This window comes from Rutidosis leptorrhynchoides, chromosome 11, assembly GCF_046630445.1.
Source record: "Rutidosis leptorrhynchoides isolate AG116_Rl617_1_P2 chromosome 11, CSIRO_AGI_Rlap_v1, whole genome shotgun sequence".
NCBI classification, from domain to species: Eukaryota; Viridiplantae; Streptophyta; class Magnoliopsida; order Asterales; family Asteraceae; genus Rutidosis; species Rutidosis leptorrhynchoides.
In genome coordinates, this window is record NC_092343.1 from 165,008,996 (window position 1) to 165,027,934 (window position 18,939).

The window sequence follows — 18,939 nt, forward strand, 5'->3', positions numbered from 1 at the left end:
ATACTAGACACAAGTTGAAGCTAGTTATTGGTGTTGAATCATTCTCTGGAACTCTAAATGATATTTGTGGTCCCTTTTTATGATACATTGCATGTAGCTGCTGCAACAAGGGATTAGGTTCCCTGTAACCCATGTGCCGAATATACCATATTCATACAATACCTGCATATACACCATCCTCTATCATTCATTTTCATTTTGATTCTCAGTAACATTTATTAATGATATATAAGCCAACGAAACTAAACTAGTTAAAAAGCATAGCACAAAACAGAACAAAGTCGAACATACCACCATTGGTTTAGAATAATCAAGACTACCCAGATCTATTAATGATCCCAACCCCATTTTTTCTATTATATTCTTCTCCACATTTTCTATTGAATTCCACTTGAAAAAACCCTCCACCTCCCATAAATTTGGGCATTCGTTTATTTCCAAAAGCATAGCTGGAGATCCTCGAATTGACTGGATCTTTGAAAAGTGGTTAGCGCTGAGATATATAAATGTAGGTAGAATTTGAATACATTTTGGTAAGCTTGTTATATTGTTTCCTTCTAGAATCAATCTCTCTATTGAAACTAGATTGCTCTACTGACAAGTCATTAGGGAAAGAATCGTTAAACAAATGGGAGTGTGAATTCAAGCATCATAAACTTCCAACAACTTCAAGGTTTCGGCAAGCACATATTTCAACATATACAAGGGACGCAAGTGTGGAAATTCTCGTACGTTTACACAATTGGTCATATCCAGCAAGACTAGTTCATTCAGGCTTGCAGTAGATTTTTCTAGCTTTCTTATGAACTCTATCTCATTTTGACCATCTTGCATGTGGAAATCTTCATCGATTTCAATCAAAGAAAATAACTAAAATTTTAATTTAAATAAAGAATATTTTATTAATTTTAACTGAACAAGGGACCCATTCTGCAAATAAAACTTTTGGTTCTGAAGCATACACATATAACAAAAGTTGAGGGATGTTTACTTTAACTTATTAAAAACTTCATCGACTTAAACCCAAAAAACCTTAAACTCTGAAAAACTAGGCACTCCAATATGGTCGCTAAACTTGAATCGGTACTCCGATGGATTCATCTTTATTTTTGAATATCGGTAAGTTAATTTTTAATTTGGTTAGATTCTTTCATATAAACGAAATGTTTGACAAAAATTGATTCCTGTTGTTATTTCTATTCGACTTTTTACCTTCTTTAATTTAAATCTGTAATCTGTAATTCAAACATTCTGTATTCCAGTTGAATTCGTAGATCCTGGTTCAGTAATTTGATTATTTATTGTTGCTACACCTTAGTTAGAGATTTATTCGAAAAATATTCAAGTAACTGAAATTATTACTATCAATTTATTAGAAGCCCTAAACATAAAGCAGCAGGTTTGAATCGATTGCTTAAGGTTTGCGCATAATTATACATTGTTTACAAGTCATTTTGTCTATAATAATAGTTGCATCAATTGAATTGGTCTAGGATTAAAAGATGTGACACAGTGAAAGCGAAGCTGTAATTAGTTGAAAATTGATAAAAGGTAGAGGTAGAACCAGTTTTTCTAATTGAAGAACTGATAAACAATAAAAATTAATTGTTTGCACTAGTTATAAGTCTGTAGGTATAAGTAAAAGGATCCTGTTATTGGCCAACATTAATTCCCCATTCTGTACTTGGTTTCAAGTATCCTGGCCTGCAGCTTGCTTTTGGATGGTAATATTAATTTAGGATGGATATTATTACATCCATTTAAGATTCCATTACCTTCATTCTTACCCTTAGCAACCTTTTGAACCTTCTTGCTCGAATACTCACCTTTATAAGTTTTGATGACTACTTTTTTTATTTATGCAGTCGCCTCCTCATTTTCTATCTTTGAGATGTGTGTTGATATCTCTACCTTTCTCTTTAATATTTCATTGCTTATATTTTGACTATCATTCCATTGTATGTTGCAAGGAGAATGTTCAATTCTGATGATTGATAGAAAATGTTGCTCCGAACTATATAGTCAGGGCCATACTATTAAGAAAGTTAAGAAAAATGCTTTCAACCATCAAAAATTGCAGAAAAAATATTTATTTTTGTCAGGTGTCATGCTATTGACAAGTTCATTTACAATATACAATAAAAAAATTCAAGAGTATTAGCTATGTCAACTTGTTTTATGTATTATGATGAAGTTGTTTTTATTTTTGAATAAACCAGTCTCTGTTTTCTTGAATGTAATGACAGATAACAATACTGAGAGGAGTTTTGTAACTTCTACCATTGAAGTGGATAGAATCAGTTGCTTGCCAGAGAATTTGATTGACTTGATTTTAGAGAAGCTCCCCGTTCAAGATGCTGTGAGGACACACGCTTTATCAAAAAAATGGGGGTACAAATGGATCACATTGAGTTCGGTGGTTCTTGATAAACATTTCTCAGAAAAGTTTGCCAAAAATGGAGCTTTGCATCATAATGGATTAATTAGGATCACAAACCAAATCTTTAACTTTCTCAAGGGTCCTCTGTTAAAGTTACATCTTCACATACCAAACATGGTTCTTGATAGCTTCCAAGAAGTTGATCAATGGATTTTATCCTTGTCAAGAGATGGTGTTAGAAAACTCGTCCTTATTAATAAAAACTGACGTTATCAACTCCCATGTTATTTTTTCTGTTGTCAAGAATTGAGAATGCTAGAACTTGAAAACTGTATCATTAAACCACCAATCGATTTTCAAGGATTTCTCTATCTTGAAAAACTATTGCTTAGGAATATTGAATTTGGGGATAACTTGCATGGAACGATCATCAACTTACTACAGCTTAAGATGTTGAAACTGGTTGCATGCACCAATGTTGACAATTTCAAGATTAAGTCTACAAAGTTGTTTCGGTTATTGGTCTTAAATTGCCCTGATGCAACTTTGCTTCCGTTATTGCATAGTAAATGTCTTAGTGTGGTTGCTATAGTTTTCAAAAACCCTATTCAAGGAGTTAAAAGAGTTAATTTGGCTAGCTTGTTAAGTAATATGCCATGTCTTGGGGATTTACTTGTCGACGGATATTTTCTCCAAGTATTATTTGAATCTCAATTTTTTATATTTAGTTTTTAATCTTCATCATATAGTTTTTGAGCAAGAGAACCTTACTATTCCTCTCCAGTGTATAGTTAGTTCTCATATATTCTTTTATATCGTCTTCCATATCTTTCTTTGATAGCTTAAAATCTTACTTTCACTCTCACAGTTTTGTATTGCAGAAAATATGCCCAAGTGGCTTCCACACCCTGCTAATAGTTTAAAGTTTCTCAATTTACAAAACTTCAAATTTGGTGACTTGTTTCAACTTCAAGGTGTTTTATGCATTCTTCGGAACTCACCTTACTTAGAACGAATCAATGTGACTAGTCAGGTAAACTATCTTTTTCCTCTGTTTCTCTGTTGGGTGTGCTTCTATTTAAGGTAGGTATTTTCAATGCACGGTCTCCCTTTTAATGTATTTTCAGGGTCTTCGGAACGTGCATTTGGATGTCAACCCAGCTTTAACTTATTTGGAAACGTCTAACTATTTGGACCAGACATTGAACCGGTCAAAAACTATAAATATCTTTTATGTAGAAAGATCATGACCGTTGTTGCTCTTTATAAAGCTTTTACTTTATCATTCTCCCACTCTTGAAAACATATCAATCCGACCCCATGCAACTGCTGATGCTAATGAAAAGTACAACTTCGCTAAGGATGTTATGCGGTTCCCACGAGCTTCCATAAAAGCAGAGCTTCTTTTCTTGGATCCGTAACCATAATTCATTAATAATTTTAGTTGCATTGCACTTCATTTATTTATATCTAAATTATATTTATTTTATAATTATATGTCATTTTCATTTTCCATGTTTTGTATGTTGTGGGACATGTCAATTAATACATAAAATTGGAAAGTTGGTTGATGCAGAATTCTAGTTCTTTGTATATAATGTTTTGGTAAAGTCAATTATTGGTAAGAAATGAGATTTTGGTTTACCATGATCATAATTTGAATCATGCAGCTTCACATTGGTCACGAGATGACAAAGTTTTCCTCAACAACCAATGGTTGACACCAAATCAAGATCTTTAAAACTAATGAACAACAACAATTGAGCCACCAATCAAACAAGCTTCCGCACCAACTCTTTGAAGATCTTATCAAGACAATAACATTCAAAGAAACAAACCAAATTCCAATCAAGGAGGAGCAAGAGAACGCAATAATAGAGGGGGAGCAAGAGAATTGATCAATATAGGGGGAGCAAAATTATCACACTACTCAAGCTTCGTCATAACAAAGCTCTTTCTCATTAACAAGACAAGTCAACAACAAGTCAACAACATCATTTCAAGGCAACACAATCAACAATCATACATGATAATCAACAAATCTTCACTGGCTACCAAAATCAACTGCCTACAAAGAAGACAAGAGAAATCAATTTACATTCACCAAAGACAACTTGAAAGTGTTTGGAAGTTATTCCACATCGGTCATGGACAAAAACAAATGTATGCATATAAGTCAAATGGGAAGTCCCTCTATCACCAATTGGTTTTAGAAAAGGGTGAACTCTAGGACTTATGTGTCGTACATGTTGTTAGACTATATGATTTATCAATTCTGTCATGGTATCAGAGCTTAGGTGGACGGTTTGTTCTACAGCGAGTCCGAGTCAGGCTCCCATGAGTGTGGCGCCGTCGCTACAAAGAGATTGAGTCAGGCCTTCTTCTTACTGCCATCTCTACAAGCGTTCCACGCCTTGATGTGAGGGGGCGTGTTTGGAAGTTATCCCACATCGGTCATGGACAAAAACAAATGTATGCATATAAGTCAAATGGGAAGTCTCTCTATCACCAATTGATTTTTGAAAAGGGTGAACTTTAGGACTTTTGAAAAGGGTGAACTCTAGGACTTATGTGTCGTACATGTTGTTAGACTATATGATTTATCAATTCTGTCACAAAGCCTTCAATAAGTCTTCCTCAAAGAAGTTCAAAGACTAAAGATGATCAATGACAAACTGCATCTAAGGGGGAGATTGTTAAGTCTAATTTTAGATGCAATTTGTATTTAGTCTTAGGAGTATAAATACCTCCACCTAGCTTAGTGATAAAGCTAACCTTTAGACAACTCTCATTTATACCAATTCCCTCACACCTCACAAACACACACTTAGCCAATTCTCTCAACCCTCACTTTTGTAATCACTCTCTCAACTTGTAATCTTGACATATAGTTTTGTTTAATTATGTGTTTATCATCATCATCATTCATCATCATCTGAATCATACAACTTCTATTATCATCTATATACATAGTGTATACATATACATATAGATACAACATATATATACATTCATTTCACTGTTTCATTCAAAATCGTATGCAAGCATGAATTAATCTGGTTTCTAGAAATATCAATCAGTTTTGCCAGTAAGCTTCCTCCAGTGGAAAGAACGTATTATCAATCAAAGCTGGGCATACAGGTGACAAAAGGTAATCATCTGAAGATAGTTTAGCAGCAGAGACATCTTGAGTGATGATATGATTCCATGACTTGTAATAAGCCAACAGATCTTCTTCTTTCTTGTTTTCCTCACCATACACTAGGCTAATCCCATACTCACTTAAATGTGCATAATCTTGTCCATTACCAAACTGATTCACATATGATGAAGAAGAGTACGAAGAAGCGTAATTAGTTTTTGCATTGAAATGAACACTAACTTCATCGCCAACTTCAAACTCATTGTTCTCAAACATCCAATGGCTTAACCATACTATAACTTCATTAGAATTTGATAAAATATACGCTATAGGTTGGTATATCCAGGAGAAGTTCTTTGTCAAATTCTTTATTGCAATTCTTGGAGGAAGATCCATAGATATGTTTGAGAGAAAACCCACAATGCATACATTTAGCCCACGAATCCGGCAATTCTTTTGATCTGATTGCAAGGTTATTGATGATGACCCATTGCTTCGATGAGTGAAAGACTTTGGAACCTCTTGGCCTTTAAGATATGTGCTGAATATTCGATGTTCATAAAGCATCTGTCATAATCAGCTTTTGTTAATTAGCTTCAATCACTTGAATTTACTTAACATAAGGAAAAATGGGAATATAGATGAAGAGACATTCACCTGTGCTGATTGAATTTTTTCTGGGTAGGAGTAGTCTCCGTAAGAACATGCTATACACAAGCGATGATAATTCACATATTCTAAATTAATCCATCCCAAACTAAGAAGTGTCACTTCGTCAATTTATGATATAGCTTGCATTTTGAACTTGTCTTGAATCTCAGTCAAAGAAATTATATCAGAATAAAAAATAAACCTATGTGATACTGACATTTCTGGATAAAAAGTTACTTTCTCCAATGTTTCACATCGATCGATATACAATCTCGTTATTGTGTTTGGAGCACACAAAATTGTCTTCAACATTTTGCAATTTTCTAAAGTGAGAACCTCCAACTTACATAGGCTTCTCACACAATCGGGAAGGGAATCAATAGGATTACCATCTAAATTCAACTCCTTCAATACCGATAGGCCAATAAAATCCACAAGAAACCATTCATTCGACAAGTTATTATCTATAAGTGACAAAGTTACTAATGATTTGGGTAAAGAATTCGAAAAGGACTGCACACTTCTCGGTATAGCCTCCACAATGGCAGAGGAAGACACTTGGGGTTCTTTGATAATATTGTTAGCCTCAAACACTTCTAGGGATTCCATATCCTTTATCTCAACTGGAAACTCGCCAAGATTTAAACACCCTTTTATCAATAGTTGTTTAAGCTTTTTTAAATTTCTTATGCTCCGTGGAAGCTTTTTTAGCTGACGGCATTCACTCATATTTATGACTACAAGTCTATCACAATTCCCAATCGATTCACTAATCTCAACGAGATTTGTACACCCTGCGAGTGTCAACCGCTCAAGTACAGGGAATGCAGAGAAGCTACCCACTGTAAGAAGCTTATAACAACCACTGAGATTAAGAAGCTTAAGTGACTTGAGCACCTGAATAATTAAAGATGAGTTTTAGTGTTACAAAGATAGATAACCAAAAACTAGAAGAAGAAAAAAAGATGTTCAATTTAGTACCTTGGGCGTCTTCCAAAGTTGTTGTAGATTGCTATTCGACATGTCAAGAGAAACCATATTCCCCATTTGTAAATTTGAAGGTATTAAACTTAAAGTAAATCCATGCATACACAAATATCTTAAATCTTTAGGAAAGTTCTTGTACGATCCAATGATTTTTACATAGTTGAGTTGTAGTAGTCTTAAGTTACACATCTCACTAAATGCAAGTGTCTCAAAGACAACTTGTTCATTATCACTAGGAGAACATAAACTTAAAGCCCAACTGATGAAGGGAAATGATCTGAAGTTATCGTAGTCATCGACGTTACTTGAGTCGCGTGAAGTCTCATCCTCAAATGCTCGCATGTCAAGGACAAGATCTTGAATTTTTGATGTTCCCTACAAATAAAGGAATAGCAAGATATTAAATTAGAAGTTAATGTTATTGTTATATACATCAAACAAAATCGTTAATGAATGCACTCTTAACAGAATTGATTATTACCTTTTTCTGTTGCAACACTGTTGCAGACTCCTCATGATGCCATAACAGACTTCGTTTCCACGGCTTTTCAGGGGATTCTTGATGGACTACGTATCTCCCCAAATCTTGAAGAAGCTGATGCATATTTAACTGATTAGTTAACGGACAAACTGTGAGAAGGCATCTGTTTGTGAGATTCTTGATCCCAGATGATCTGCATATACCACATGCTTTTAATATTTCTTCACAAAATTTTTTATCTTCTCCAACGAAAAAACAAGCAATGAACTTGAAGAGTTCCTTGTCCTTTTCATGTGGCAATGAGTCTAAACTTATTTGCAGCACCTTCTGAACATCATGATTAATCTTACCTAGCGATTCTAAGATATCATCCCATGTAGCGTCTTCATGACGAACAGAACTTCCCAAAACTTTAAGAGCTAGTGGATGCCCATTACAATACTCTGCAACCTTCTTTAGGTCTTTTATGTCGCCTTCTTTGCGTTCATTGTGCCCGAAGGCATGCCAACTTAAAAGCTGCATTGAATCTTTCTGACCCAACCCTTCAAGCAAGAGCCACATATACTTTGGTGGAACTTCTGTTTCAAACAACCTACATTTTTTTGTTATTGATCCATCTTTGGATGTTATTATTATTTTACTTCCAGGATGAAGACCTTTCGTCCCGATTAACGCTTCCAACTGCTCAATTTTACTGATACCGTCTAGAACAAGAAGAGTTCTTTTCCTATGAAGTATTTTTTCAATCTTATACGTGCCCGCATTAGTATCTTGTACGTCCATCCAACTTCTATCTTGAAAGTCTTTAAGGATCTGTTTTTGTAAATCAAGCAATCCATTTGATGATGTACCACATCTCCTTTCGATATCTTCAAGAAAGCAGCTTCTTTCAAATTCGAAATAATGCAACTTAAAGATATAGTCAGCTAAGTAAGTCTTTCCAATCCCGGCCATCCCCCATAGTGTGACAACTTGGGTGTTATCTAATGAATTATCTTTCAAGAAATCTTTAACAATATTAATGACAGACTCCATCCCAATCATGTGTGGAATATTACTCCGTTTGTGTAGATCTAATCTGTTGCTGATCTCTTTAACAATTTCTTCAATAAGTATCGTCTCCAACCTGGGATATTTTTAAATTAATATAATAAAAAAAGTTTGGTTTCATCTAAAACTACATGTAATGTTAAGGCTATGTTAGGCAAAATTAACTTGTGTGTGGGGCTTTAGATACCTTTGATACAAGTATTTAGCTGGTGTTTTTACTTGGAGCTATAGTTGGCACTTACTTTTAGAAAAGTTTTGTGACCTTCAAATGAAATCTGTGAATGGATGTAATTTAAAGGAGAAATGGATAATATTTCATTGTTCTAAAAAAATAGCTTGTAAAAGCAACTAGTTTCAAACATTACTTAAGCCTACAGAAATCTAGCCTAAGGTTCAAGCACTGCAATGATCATTACTAAATCTATAGGGTTGACCAACTAATAATTGAATTTTTTTCGAAAGAGATTTATTTTGTAGCTCTTTACAAAAATATAAATTCAAATAAATTTTTTACAAAATAGGTAAAACGATGATTCAATTGCATGTTTGAATGTTTTGGGGCCAAACCGATGTTTCAAATGCCGGTTTGGCGATGTGTTTGATTCTCTGTCAAACCGGCAAATGAAATGCTGGTTTGACTCTTTGACTGGAACAGTTTTCGCACCAACCGCCTTATCATTTATTCCCTCAATCCATGACATAAATGTTGCGAACCAAAAGATGCCACGTGTACAAACCGGCAAATGAAAAGCCGGTTTGCATCATTATATAATCCGACTTTTGCTTCATCGGTTTGCATCACTCCTTCAATTTCTTACACTTTTTTTAAAACACACACACGATTTTGCAATGGATCCCGCCCAACCTCGAGTAACTCCGCTCGATGAATCACTATTATTTTTGCAATCAGCATCATGCCATACATGGCACAACCCTACGGTTAAGAGAAAACGTGGATATAAGGCTAACGAACTCGCAAGTTGACTACATAAGCCAGTGGTACGAACGAGCTCAGAGGGTCTATATTCCTACGTCGGGGGTGGGCACGGGCACGACTGCTCGTTACTTTTCGTGGTACTACGCGCGTACAATAGTTACTATACGTGATATTATGAGACCACTACTCGTCAACCAATATCGTGATTGGGCAACCGAAGAGAAACTTTATGTAAGTAAAATAATTATTTTATAACATTTGGGTGAAATGAATTAGTTTTAATATTTGTTAACATTTACCTATTGTGCAGGAGGAGGGTTTAGCAAGGATAAGCGCAATGGCTACATCTCAAATGCAACCAAACAGTCAACCAAACCTGCAGGCTTTTGTTGACTTTTCGCGTCATTTGATGGGCGTCACGCATCAAACTCATCATGATCCAGGTTTCCAGTTCTATGGTACACAAAAGTACCAATGACCGGATTATGGTTTCCCTCAATATACAAATCAGGGTCAATCATCCAGGGCCACCCCGAACCAGAACGTGTCTATAGGGGATTATGGTTATGGTAGTACCCCTCATCAAACACCAAGGACTCTGCGTTTGATATGGGAAGTCCACCATATGGACATCAAACTCCAAGGAACTCTGTGTTTGATTTGCGATCTCAACGAACTCAATCATGTGTTCGTCGAAACTCTCCCTTGGCATTCTCGGATATGGGAGATACATCACAAGTTCATCAGAATGTACACGATGCGGCGGATTTAGGAGATGATGAGCCTGACCCACAACCACAACAACTCCGGAGGAGTGACCGGGTTTCAAATCCACCACGATGTGGTACCGGTGGACACAAACATGGGCATAGACGTGGACATTGATTGAGCGTATTATTAATGATTGTAATAGTTTGGTTTTTTTAATGAGAACTCGTTATTATCTTTTATTATAATGAATATATTTTTATTATATTTTATTATAATGAATAATTTAATAATTGAAAACTCGTTTTACAATCAAATTAATAAACTAAAAATTATTATAATTAAATAATAAAAAAATAACATAATATGAAAAACAAAAAAAAACTCATTATTAATAAACTAATAAATAATTTTATAAAAATCATAATGAATATTAAATAATACAAACATAACATAATATATCAAAAAATAAATTACAATCCGGCATTTTGAAAGCTGTTTTAATCTGTTAGGGCAAACGTGGCTTAAATATATTATAAAATGTAACTGGAGGGTAAACGTGATTTACCTATTTTTATAAAAATCTGTTTAAATTTCTATTTCTGTATTATAGTTAGAAAATAAATCTATTTTGGAAAAAATGTTAAAGAAATGTTTTATTACCTTTGCCCTTTGGGAATATAACCAAAATGCTCATTTCTTTAAAGCTTGTTGACTGACAGCCCTTAAAAAAGTTTGACAATTTGCCCTCGCAAGGCGCAAGATGCCTTGCGTCCTTGCGACCTTGCGTCCTTGTGACCTTGCGTACTTGCGACCTTGCGTCTTACCCAAAAAGAGCTGGTTAAATAATCACTTTGCGTTCACTGTTCACCTCACAAAACACACTCATACGCAAGCTTCTCTCTGGTGCCCATTCGCTCGTCACTCGCAAAATCATCATCAAGCTTCCTTAGATTCTCTCAAACACTCGCAAAATCTTCATCATCATCCTCACATCTTCATCGTGTTCATCCTTCCTTCTTCATCGTCACTAAGCCTCAACCTTAATCATTCCATCTTCGATCTTCGAAAGTACAAGCGAGCTAATACGCCACCTACATCATCGAATCACCATCATCGTTCATTATTTCTCAAGAACAGGTTAGATTTTCTTAGATCTATGTTATATTATTCGATCTATGTTAGTTTTCTTCGTTCTTTGTGCTTAAACAAAGTTTTTGCACGCCAGCTGTTCGATAAAATGTGTCAATGAAATTTGTTTGTATTTTGTGATTTTGTTTCTATATTATTGAGATTGCGTACGATACCCATGACTTTTTGCTAGTTTTAAGTTGTAAAACTCGGTTGATATTTAGACGCAAGGTTAACCTTGCGTATTTGCATAGGACATGTGGTTGTACTCAAGGTTTTGTTTGCGTCTTTGCGTATGGCATATGGTTATTCTTTCATGTGGACGCAAAGTTTTGTTTACGTACTTGCGTCTTTGCGTCTAGATTGCATGATGCACCCAAGTTTAACCTTGCATCCTTGCATCCGTCATTATTGGCACGCAAACTTTGTTTTGCGTCTTGCGTATGAGTGATTTGTCTGCTGATGTTCTTCTCACTTTTACAGGGCTATGTTGAAGGTAAATTGACCATGAAGAATATGTTGACCGTGATACCTCAGGTCAAGAAAATTTTGACTGAAAATCAAGAAAAATTATTCCGAAGTACATGTTTTAGTCCCTGGTTAGATCTTTCATACACGGATAATGATCCTGGACTAGTACATGCCATGCTCTAACAGAAATGTGAGCATTCATCAAAATTAGATGCTACTAAGTACCTGGAAGAGCAACAAGATATTTGGTTTACTTTTTCTCCTAATTTTATGATTAGATTTGGTCGGCGTGAATTTTGTTTAGTCACCGTTTTTTTTGGGATCCCGGACAGACATGGTCCATTACATCCCTCGCAATTATGAATCTAAGACCGCACCCATTAGATGGCGTTGTTTTCCAAAGCATGCCGATGCCAGCAACATTTTGGTTAATGATATACAAAACATCCTTATCAAAAAACAAGGTGATATAAAGGTTAGTGATGATGATATCGTTCGATTAGCTATAATTTTGATCGTAGAGAGAGCGTTTATGGGGAAGTAGGGGATACATGTAGTTAATAAACAGTTTCTATGGTTGGTTGAAGATTTCAATAAGGTGAACGCGTACCCATGGGGGTCTCGTTAATAAACAATATTAGGATGAATGATACTTACAACTGCGCCAAAAGACATGTAACACATCACGAATCTATTTTCATTGTCAGTCACCACATTTTTCATGCTTCCTGGGTTATGAATCTTAATGTTATGAAGATAAATGGGAAGCATTCAGAACGAGTCATCCATACTGCCACGGAGCATCTCTATTGCATGACACTTGACTCTCCATGCTTGATTGTAAGAAATGCTCACCCAAAAACGGTTGCCAACATCATCACGTATATCTTTTAGTTTATAGTCTCGATTAGCAGCTTTGAACGATTCCATCAGAATACTTCCTAACACCTTTTTGGTTGCATGTTTATTATTTCCCATAATTTGGGTACGTGAGCATGTGTGTACGTCATGCAATTTCTTTACGATGAAGTTGTCAGTGTGGCGTATTTTTTATGCACTACATTTCCACTCACAATTTGGCAACATGCATTTAGCGGTGAATTGAGATTTGTCCGACTTTACAGGCTTAATTTGGAAGTTTTCTTCAAGACATTTTGTGTATAGATGGTTTACAAAATCATCCTTGTTTAAAAAAGTTTGTCGAACTTTAATCAAATCAGATACTCTATAACTGGTTGGTATTTGGCTCGTAGATTCAGTCTCTTGGTCATGCTCACTCAATAAAAGTGGCATATTCCAGAATACATCTTTTTTTTCTTCATCTTCTTCATCTTCATCTTCTCTGTCATTTTCTTCCTCCGAATCACTAGCCGCGACAACTGATTCAAAAGGGTGATCTGTTTTTTTTAATTTTACATACGTTCTCAACTCCATAGTTGAAGAAATCTAAGTCTTCTGTGTTTGGAGGTGGTATTTCAGGTCGTGCTTCTTCCAGATTTGGTGTCTGAAGGTTTGTTTGAGACTCGTGTGTTGGTAGGTTTTGTTGGACATCGTGTGATGGTAGGTTTCGATGGACATTCTGTGTTGGTAGGATTTGCAATGACTGTAAGTTTTCTAGTAGTTGATGCATTGTAACTTTGTCGACAATATAAATATCAATAGGAGCATTTGATATTGCATGTTGTAGAAAATCATGAAAGTCTTCATAATCATCAGTAATATCAAAAACAAGATTATCGACAACATATCTCATTGAAATAGGAGCATTAGGTGGCAAATTAATTTTTCTAAGAACATTTTTTAACAATATTCTTTGAGTAATTGGTTTTTGTGGAGCAACTGGGAGTTTTAATCGAATTCTAAAACAATCTAGAGGCAAATACATAGGTAAGTTATTAATAAATTGAAAAGAACCACCACAACATATATGAATAACACAGGTTTCATTATCACTACAACTCATTATTTAAAAAACAAGTAAAAAAAAGGTGGAAAGTTACCTTAATGATGCTAGAAATGATATGATTTATGTGGAAATGTAGTGAAATGAACTGTTGTTCCAGGTTAAATGATTATATAGAAATGAAATGTTATCCGTAAAAGTACAACAATCTAGCAAAATCTTATCCAAGAAATCAATGAAATCTTATCGGGATAAGACGCAAGACGCAAGGACGCAATGCGCAAGACGCAATACGCAAGGACGCAAGGCTGTTTGTTGCGTTTAGGCCTAAACGCAAGGACGCAAGGTTGCAAGGACGCAAGGCCTCTTGCGCCTTGCGAGGGCAAATTGTCAAACTTTTTTTTAAGGGCTGTCAGAAGCTTCAAAAAAATGAACATTTTGGTGATATTCCCTTGCCCTTTTAGGACATGAATCCATAATGTTATGGTTAGTAGGCAGCAATAGAGTAGAAATACGCCAATCGCTATCTTAAATGAAAGTTTTAGTCTTAATCAACAGAATTATGCAACATTTTAAAAACCAAACGAGTAAATAAATGATGTTTTCTCTGGTCTGATAGTATTTCCAAAATATTAAAAGCTGGTATGAACTCTAAATATTATTCACTAGATAGTTTACTCTCCATTAGAAGAAGTTAGTTACCTTTCATGTGCATCCTACCCTTCTAGATCAGCAAAATAGCATTGTGAATTCATTGTCGAAGAAATGATTGATCTTTGTTATCTTTCCCAATTTTGGAGATGATTACCTTATGTTTTGATTAGTGGGCGACAATGCCAACTCTAGGCCAAAGGCAGTCTTCTATGAAATTTTGGTCTTATTTAACAGATTTATGCAACATGTTAAAAACTTATACGGAATTTTGTATATTATTTACAGAATAGTTTACAACCACTAATTAGAAAAAAATGAGCATATGCAAGTTTTTTAATACCTTCCCTGTGCATCCTTCCCTTTTAAATCAGCAACTTCAGTAAGTGCTTTCTCCCATTGACCAATCTTTTGAGCCCATTGACTTTTCTTCTCTGCATTTGATTCGGTCTCCATCCTCTGTTTATGCTTTGCCATTGAGTTTCCAAATCTGTTTTGTTGCTTCCTGACATCGGTGGGTTCAACATGATAGAAGATGGGGATAAGAATGCGATTGTAGTTCCTATGTTGCTCCAAGATCAATACAAGTTCATCAAGGCACCATCTGGAAGAAGCGTAATCCTTGGACAACACGATAACCGAAGCTCTCGATGCTTTGATCGCACTCTCCAACTCTGGTTTTAATTCTTCTCCACTTTGAATCTCAGCATCATCCAAAAACGTATCGATAGAGGCATCAACTAAAGCCTTGTGGAGGTGATCAGTAAAACTATAACGAGTATCAGCACCTCTAAAACTTATAAACACGTCGTAAACATAACTTGATGAAGATTTTTGTGAAATTGCATTGATCTTAACCATAATGGTTGATACAAAAAGCATTATGAAATGAAGTCACTTGTACATTTATGATTTATGAATGCAAGAATTGAGAGAGTAAGTTGACTTTTTCAAAAGTCTTCTTTCATATTATAATGCAATTGGATCAAATAATGCTATTCAAATGTACGTTCTACTTAAAGCTTCGATAGTTGATATAATTCATTTTAATATAATGCAGTTGAATTAAAATATTATCTGGACTTATTCAAATGTTCAATTACAAAGACTTCTTCAAATGTCTTCTTTCATATTATATACAGCTAGTTGAACAATATCGTGTAAAGTTTAAATAATGTTAATTGTATGTTTGAACTGATGTTGTAAATGTTGGATGTATGAAGGATATCAAAACAACAAAAAAAAGTATGTTTTGGTGTTAAGGCGCGTCGTGGCTCAACACATGGATGAGTGATATGGCCAAAATGGACGATTTTATTTATGCGGTGTCGTTATGTCGCAACACGTCAGAATTAGCTACCAAAAGAGAGTAATGGTTTTATTATTTGTATTTAGCTGGGGTCTCCTAGCTATAACTCACCTACTTGTCTTCCTTTTAACAAGTAAGTGGTAAATATAACTCAGGTTCGTATTTTTATATGTTTGCTCAGTAACGTGGGACAAAAGTGCCCATATAGTTAACTCTAGTGACAAGAGGTGATAGATTAAGATTAACTAATAATACGGTAATTTAACTGTAAAGATAAAGATAGATAGGTATGGAGAATAGAATTCTGATGAGGAACTATCACAAGAGTTTAACTTCCTAGAATAAACACTAAACCTCAATCAATTGGGCTATGAACCTAACTGATTTGTCACTAAGAGTTTAGGCTTTGAAGATTATGGCTAAGACGGATATCCCTACTCCCAACGTTAACCTTAAAGGGTTTAAACGACCTTATGGATAGAATCCTAGGTACATGAACAAAGTGGTATATCCCTAAAGGAAAGTCTCAGCCTTTCTTAATCCTAGTTAGTCTAACTAAAACAATATTCCTCCATTTAATACTACGCTATGCCTTAACATTAACAGATGTGCAATCTTAGATATTCTAAGGTACTGTTAATTGGATTAGAGGTCTCTCCTTTGCGATCACTTATCCAACCCCGGATCATCTTACAACATCTCAAGAACGTTGCTTTTGACGCGAATCGTGCTTTTTAGCAAGCCAGTGTTCACTGAACTCTATATTGCCTACTCGTCACAACCTAAGTGGGCAGCTCTTCTTTAACGAATAAATAGTTATTCGTACGTATGTACTATATCCCTGTTGTGATGTTAAGCACACATAACTACTTACCTTGTATCCTAGGGTTGATCTGGTCCTAATACTAGGTTATAGTCACGTGAATAAGCGGAATGGTGATCCGTAAATTATACTTCTAAACCTTCAAGGTTTCAGCATAACAGTAGGATAAGTTTCAAATAAAGTATTCAACATATAATAAACATTTGTAATAGATAGATTGTGTAAAGACCCGTCCTAATCCATCTGGACGAAGTCATCAACATCTGGTCCCATTGCGAGGTACTGACCTAAGTATGCCATGAACGACTCCATATAATATGAGCAAATGCACAGCGGAAGATTTCTTTCATACCTGAGAATAAACATGCTTAAAAGTGTCAACCAAAAGGTTGGTGAGTTCATAGGTTTATCATAACAATCATTTCAATATATTAATAGACCACAAGATTTCCGTTTATAAATATATGTACACTCGCAAGTGTACAAAAGTATTCTATAAGTTGTAGGCACCCGGTAACAAGCCTTAACGTTCATGTTTTACCCTCTGAAGTACACCAGATCAGGTGTGTTTAAAATAACCTCGAAGTTATAAAGCATCCCATAGTCAGGATGGGGTTTGTCAGGCCCAATAGATCTATCTTTAGGATTCGCGCTTACCGTACATAGATAAGTAGTTTAATGTTACCAAGCTAAGGGTATATTTCTGGTTTAAACCCACATAGAATTAGTTTTAGTACTTGTGCCTATTTCGTAAAACATTTATAAAACAACGCATGTATTCTCAGCCCAAAAATATATATATAAAAGGGAGTAATGAAACTCATCATATTGTATTTTGTAGTAAAAATACATATAACGTCATGGTACAAGTGTAAGGTTGTCCCTGGATTCACGAACCTATATTAATTATATATTTATTAAAACATATAATAGAAATTTCATAATCTCATTTATTAATTATATAAATTTTATATGTTTGTAGTTATATGGATTTTATACTAAATTTCATTAAAAATTATATATATATATTTTACCTATATATATTACATCTCATGTTGTATTTGTTTATTTTGTATGTATTTAAAATAACTAATATCTATACATTTAGTTATATTACTATTTCTATATATATCTATGATTAGTATTATATGTTAAATTCAATATTTATTGTATGAAAGTATTTATTTAAAAAAAAATATAATATGTTTGATATATGGTTTTATGAGATATTATTATAATTAGTGTATATGTATTAAGTGCATTTTATGTACAAAGTATTTATTTGTTAAAAAATGGTAGTTTTGGTAATTAATAATGGTGACATTCATAATACCTAATATTAATAATAATCATAACACTCATACTTAATAATAATCATAATAACAATAACTTTTATAATACTTGTAATAATAATTATAATACTAGTTATAATACTAGTAATATTGCTAACAACAACAATAATAGTAATGATAATAATATGAAGAGTATACCCTTTTATAGAGCTTTTTGTAAAAAGAAAGCACCCAACGGGACTTGAACCCGTGACCTCCCGCTAAACCGCTCACCCTCTAAACCATTCTGCTGTGCTTGTCTTTCTGTTTTATAATGCGAATCATATATCTATATCTAGTACCTGTTTGCAGTCTTATTCATCATCCCCTTCACTAACTTAATCGATTCAACCCAAATCACCAACATCAAAACAACAGTTTAAATGCTTTGCCACAAACCAATATCGATTTCAATTGTTTAAATTTATTGAAAACAAAACAAAAAAAATAAAAAAAAATAAAAGCAGCCCAGCTGCTGTTTGCGTGCTTGTGTCCGATTTTATAGGCGCAAAGGCCTACTTGCGCCTTTGTGCCTTCCTTTGCCGAGACTCAAGGACTGTTTTGCTTCCATGCGTTTGATGATTTAGAAGGCGCAAGATGCTTCTTGCGCCCTTGCGCGACTTCCTTATTATTGGTTTTTGGCAATATAAAATACACATAAAATCATATAAAATACATTAAATACATTAAATAATCCTAAATTGTGATTGCAGATAAAATACACATTAAATACATTAAATAACCCTAAATGAGTTTACAAAATCACACATTAAATCATTAATAATCCTAATCGCCCCCTAAATTGCACATTGAATAAAACTGAGACTGATAAGCTTTAATCTTCGACTTTATCTTTACCCTTCGATTTTGAGGCCGATTGTTTAACTACCCTTTTTGAAGTAGATTCAATTGTTCGGTCAAAAGGTGCGCTGCACGTATTCCTACAATGACCTGGTTCTTTGCAACGAGTACATGTTCTTACTG

The 18,939-nt window shown here is 34.5% G+C and overlaps 2 pseudogenes; both read right to left on the bottom strand.

Moving 5' to 3' along the window:
* Positions 1–18,939, bottom strand: part of LOC139875205 (NAD-dependent protein deacylase SRT2-like) — a 61,927-nt pseudogene that overhangs the window by 1,072 nt on the left and 41,916 nt on the right.
* On the bottom strand, positions 5,457–15,353 carry LOC139877186 (disease resistance protein RPV1-like; annotated as a pseudogene).